Source organism: Lolium rigidum, chromosome 7 (genome assembly GCF_022539505.1).
Source record: "Lolium rigidum isolate FL_2022 chromosome 7, APGP_CSIRO_Lrig_0.1, whole genome shotgun sequence".
Classification (NCBI taxonomy): domain Eukaryota; kingdom Viridiplantae; phylum Streptophyta; class Magnoliopsida; order Poales; family Poaceae; genus Lolium; species Lolium rigidum.
This window is the reverse complement of record NC_061514.1, coordinates 201233650-201239346: the sequence shown is the minus strand read 5'-3', so window position 1 is coordinate 201239346 and position 5697 is coordinate 201233650. Positions and strand designations below refer to the sequence as shown.

The window sequence follows — 5697 nt, the reverse complement described above, 5'->3', positions numbered from 1 at the left end:
CTTTTGTAATGTAAAACCATTACCACGACCACTGAAGAATTAACCATGCAAATATGAGCTATTTGGCATCTCATTTGAAAAAAAGGAGAACATGACAGAATACACCAGCAAAAAAGCAACCAGCAATAGCTTGCAAATACTACATAGAACAAGCGATTTAGCATATTGTATTCAACATCTAAACCTTTTTTAAGTTTTGAAGGACCAGGTTTTAGTTCATAACTGACATAATAACATTGTAAAAATAGTAGACTCTAGAACGATTAGCATCATGTAATTTGGCTTATACAGAAAAGGGACTCGCCAATGTGTAAAATATAAATATGATACCCATCATTCACATTGCAGAGCTGTAGACCATGGAACAACACCATTGGTAGTGAAACCTTATACACTTTGTGCTTTGTGAGAAATAATTATCTTCTTTGATTACAACTAAGAAGGCTGGCACGGCGGCACACATCGTCCCGTTTAGTGATTCCAAGGCGAAGAAAGGGAGCTCCCATCCCAGATGGTATATCAAATCATTTGTTACAATCATATAGAGGTAAGTAATACGCTGCATGTTCTGTCACCAGCCATTTTACGAAGGGTAACCCTTTTACGAAATCCGGAGGGGCTCCTAGTTCACCTGATTGATCTTCAAAGAAAAGCCACCAAAATGATATAGTGGCAGACCCAGCACCTGATGCAAGTAAACAATCATCAAACAGACCGTGGATGTATTTCTACTGCAGAAAAGAGATGACAACAGACTGCTTGCCTGTGTATCGATCGTGATGAGAGTTGACGGACACTAATCAATCTCGACATACCAGTCCCATACAACCAAACGCCATAAGATTTACTTTCAATCCTAATCTTCTGACTACACTCGGAAGCAGTTCTTCTCAAGTGGCAGTATGCATACTGAAAACCACAGCCTTAAAGAAAGATGAGAGCAGATCTATTTATTAGAGGAGGTATAACCAACGCCTAGATGTATTAGAGGAGGTACAACCAACCTGAAACAAAATCTGCAGAGCACAACGCCTCCTCCATCACACCAAGACACGATGTACACACACGACTTCAGATGCATCGCCTCCTACCTGCTCCAAGCATAAATTTATTCGAGAAAGTTAGATGAACAACTGTTGTTATTATCCATGTTGATGTGAAATATCCTACCGAAAAATAGAAGAAATTTGAGAAGAATCACTGCTATAACCTTTCTTTGATGTTGGCTTTTGTTCAGCTACTCAAGACCAACTTGAAAACAGCTCTAAACTGGATCTTGTTTGCAAACAACTGTAATCAAATCTATTTCGCACTGTCACTATGACTGATACTATGCATGTCGTACATCTAGGACTACAAAAAGAAATGCCAGCTTATGTTATATATCAAGAAGTCAAACAGCGGGCTGGAAAGCTACCTCCTAAGCCATCAGTTACAACATTTTTTTACCACACTTAAACTTTGAATGAGCGTAAGTGTCACAATCCTCCTGACTGCTCTAATACTATAATAATCTTTGTTACTCCTAATGGCACTCAGAATAGCATACCCGCAGTGAAAGATGACAGTACATATAGGAAATATCGATACAAAGGAAAGGAGCATCAATCATTATGCATTCTCTCTTTCACCTCTATGTAATTTAGAAGACACATATATAATATAGCAATAACAATCAATCAATTATAAGAGTACATTATCTAGTTCTTCATGACATGCCACTGAAGCAAGAAATTTGCTAATCAAACATGACTGAAAAAAATTCTCACAAAAACATGAATGAATATAATCTGCCATATTTGTGAGCCTGCAAAAGGTTGAAGGCAACTCTCTTTTTAAGTTATTTGCAACTGTAAGAGAACAAATGGACAATAAGTCAAGAATTTTCAGTTGTTTAACAATCACAAATAAAAATTGCATCAATATCTAAGGGGAATGAAAAAAAAAACAGGACTCCTCTAAAGAAGCTACATAACATGACATTCTGGTCATATTAAGAAGTGCATCAGTATCAAATTAAAACAGGACTCCTCCAAAGAAACTACAAAACATGACATTTTGGTGAGAACAGTAACAAATTAACGGTGGTCCAAACAACATTACACCTTGCTATGGGCCAAGTGCTTTATTTCCACATATGAAGTTCAGGACAAATATTTTAGCATCTTATTTCATCAAAGAACATAAATAAATAAAAAAGACAATATCTAGTGACCATTTGGAGGAATTAATATGAGAAAGAAAGAAAAGGCCGAGAAGAGATGACAATATCTATATCTTGATCTCACTGTGAGTGCTCTGAAAGCTGAACTTCGTGCTCTTAAAGCTGAACTTTGTGCTCTGAAATAAGCCGTCGACCTTGCTGCTTCTAGTGTCATGGCCTAGTTAATTTTGAGAGTGATTTTGCAGTCGTTGTACAGGCTGTGAATGCCAAAGGAAGAGATAGATCTGAACTTTGTGGTTTAATTAATCAATGGAATTAAAGAGTTGTTGATTGACTACTCAGCCGGAAGGTCACCAAGGTGAAGAGAGTTTAAGCGTGTGGAACATGAGATAACTTTCTATGCAAGTACCAATGGTTTGGTTGGTTCATTACACCATGCTCATGTGAAAACAAATTGTGTCAGTCTTTTCTATCAGACTATTGTAAAGATTTTCTGTAGACGACGGAATCTAAAATTACGCAATTGTAGAAGACGGAATCCTTGATAGCATAACATGCATTTTCTTAGCATTTAGAATGAACTCCTATTTTTTCTAATTTAAGCAAGTAGATGGCTGACGCAAGACTAAAGCATTTTATTTCATATGGACAAAAGCTAAAAAAAACTCCAAGAAGATAATAAGGAGATCAAACCCAATAACTCAAAGCTCAGTACATCCGCATAGATGAAATTAGCAAACATTTAATGCAGAAGACAGGCAGAACTATAATCAATAAGGTTTCTAGGCCAACATGACAGCAACAATTCGACATAAGAATCCAATGAGAGTACCTGTAGTGCAGCAATGGTCTCCCCTCGACGCAAGCCATCAAATTTCATGTCTCTTCTTGCATTCCGGTTTCTGGTGCCTACAGAATTTAGATGGCTGAAACTGAAGTGCAGGAATTGGCAGTACTCTTTTTCTGAAACAGTTGTGTTGGTTCATGCTAATTCATCCTCCCATGGCCCCCACTCCTTGATGCGGCTATGCATGCTGACGCAATCATAGATGTTGTGTTTTCTACCTACATGTTTCTATGGTGAGTCTTATAAATTACCAACCACACTATTTTATTATGGGCATAAATACTTCTCTACATCTAGATCTTATAGGATATGTAGTTATAGTTTAAATGATTTGAGAATTAAAATTCCTAGTGAGTTTTTTGAACTAATTAAACTACCTTTAAGAAAATCATGTATCAAATTAGACAAAATTGTTGTTTTGTGAGAAGACCAAAGTTTACATGGCTACACCTAGATGTAAAGGAGCAATTGCACGTACATTTGAAGGCATCCTCAGCATTGGCGTCGTCAGGGGAGCAATCCAAGCACTTGATGGAGCCAACCACGACCACGGGTGCCGCGTCGGCCGCATCGAAGCTGACAACGGCCTAGAGCACAACAAAGGCACCGAAAAACCACATCAGTTCCACGAGCAGGAACCAGCCGAGCTGCCATGGTGGACAAAACCCCTCCACTCCGCTTTGTTGTAATGCATAGTATTGTGTTGATGGCCCTGTGGACCACATGATTGTCAAGAGGAATCCGTCATAGTCCCCCGAAGACAGCAACCATCTTATCTAATTCAAAGTGCCATTGCAAATCTGCTCCACTAAATCTTCATTTTCTATAGAAATTGGACACCCATAACAAATTATTGGAAGTAAAGAGGAATTGGTAGACCTGCATCCACGAGGACAATTCTGTATGAGAGTAGCCAGAAGACCCAAAATTAAACTCACGTAATTAACCGAATTGAAAGAGAAAATTCATACCCAGAAACCAACGCAATCAACCAGAATTAAAGGAAAGGGCATATCCCGACCAGCAGGGACCAGCAACCATGAAAACGGCATGGGGAAGACGAAAAGAACACATGAATCATAACTGCACGATGGCGCTGAGAGGGAGAATTCGAGGCTGAAGTCCGCCTGCCCGATGACGTCGCTGGCCAGCTTGAGGGCGAGATCGTCGACGTGGCCGGGGTGCCCTCTCCTGATCTCACGGCACACCATCCCCAGCATCTACACAGCGAGGGAGAATAGTCAGAGAAGGACAGAGCCGGAGAGGAGGTCGGCGGCATCAGCGGAGGACGGAGCCGGAGAGGATGCGAGCGGCATCAACAGAGGACGGAGCCGGAGAAGAGGCGGGCGGCATCAGCGGAGGACGGGGCAAGAGAGGACGCGGGCGGCATCAGCTGAGGATGGAGAAGGCTGAAGCCAGCGGCGAGGAGGCAGGCGACTTCGGCGGAGCCCGGTGACGTGGCTGCGCTAACCCTAGGCCCCTAGCGCCGCTGGGTTTTTTTTGTTAGAATCTGCGGCGTGCGAGCGAGGGAGGAGAGACAGGAAGGGCAAACGCGTGAGGGGAGAAAGACTGATCGTGAGCCCACCTGTCAGCGATAGCCAGATGGCCCACACGCGATGTGCGCACCGTCAAAACGCTCACAAGCCAGGGATTGTAACAGCATTAATACTGTTTATAGATACATTGACACTAATTGGTGGGTAATTCATCTAAATAATTTACAAGCACCGAGTGGTCAAAATTCTTATATATTTACTCTATCTAAAGGACAAATGTCTTGTTTACTCACTTCACCATACACTTGTTGTTTGGATAAGCTCCAAACTATTTTTTGGCTCACTGTACTTGTCCCAAGTTTAGACCGTTGCCTCTCACACCCTCGGGCCAACTTACCAATTGTTTTTGTTGAGGTGTACCATGGTTTCTCATGTGTCGCCCACGTGGCCACACTATCTTGTTTTGTTGATTTAGCCAACTATGTTTCTCGGCCCATAGACACTCCATGTATAAGAGCATCTCCATCGGCGGCCTCTAAATAGAGTTGGATGGAGGATACTTGCAGTGCATCCTTCATTGGGATGTTATTTTCACATCGGCGCCTCCCAAACGGCAGTCTCAATATTTTTTTCTTTTTACAATATTTTGAAACAATATGTCAATCACTTTTTTATTCATACAATCACACAAATAGAATTAAATTATTCATGCAATCAAACAAATAGTACTTAAATTATTCATACAATCAATCAAACAAATAGTACTTAAATTATTCATACAACCAAACAATACTTAAATTATTTATACAACCAAACAAATAGAAATAAAATCATGCATTGTTGGCGGTTCCTCTCCTCGCCCACAAATGCGCAGCTAGATCCGCCTTCAGTTGTGCATGGATATCTGCATCTCGAATTTCATTGTGCATATGAAGAAAAGCGGCAAATTCTTGGGTACATGCTCTACCTCAGAGAGTGGCCCTTGATAATCAAATGGTTGATCATCCTGCACAGGTGTGTCGCGCTCGCTCTTAATGATCATGTTGTGCATGATCACACAAGCGTTCATCACCTCCCACATCTGAGACTCAGACCAAGTGAGAGCAGGGTACTTGACAATGGCGAAATGCTGCTGAAGCACCCCAAAAGCACGCTCAACATCCTGGTGTACTGCTTCCTGACATGTTGCA

The 5697-nt window shown here is 41.1% G+C and overlaps 1 long non-coding RNA gene across 1 annotated transcript; it reads right to left on the bottom strand.

Annotated features, from left to right (window-relative positions):
- Positions 1–274: 274 nt before the first annotated feature.
- Positions 275–942, bottom strand: LOC124669505. The gene is made up of 2 exons (XR_006992210.1): positions 849–942; positions 275–685 (listed from the first exon to the last, which is right to left on the bottom strand). It is a non-coding gene; the product is annotated as an uncharacterized LOC124669505 (long non-coding RNA).
- Between the last annotated feature and the right edge of the window lie 4755 nt (positions 943–5697).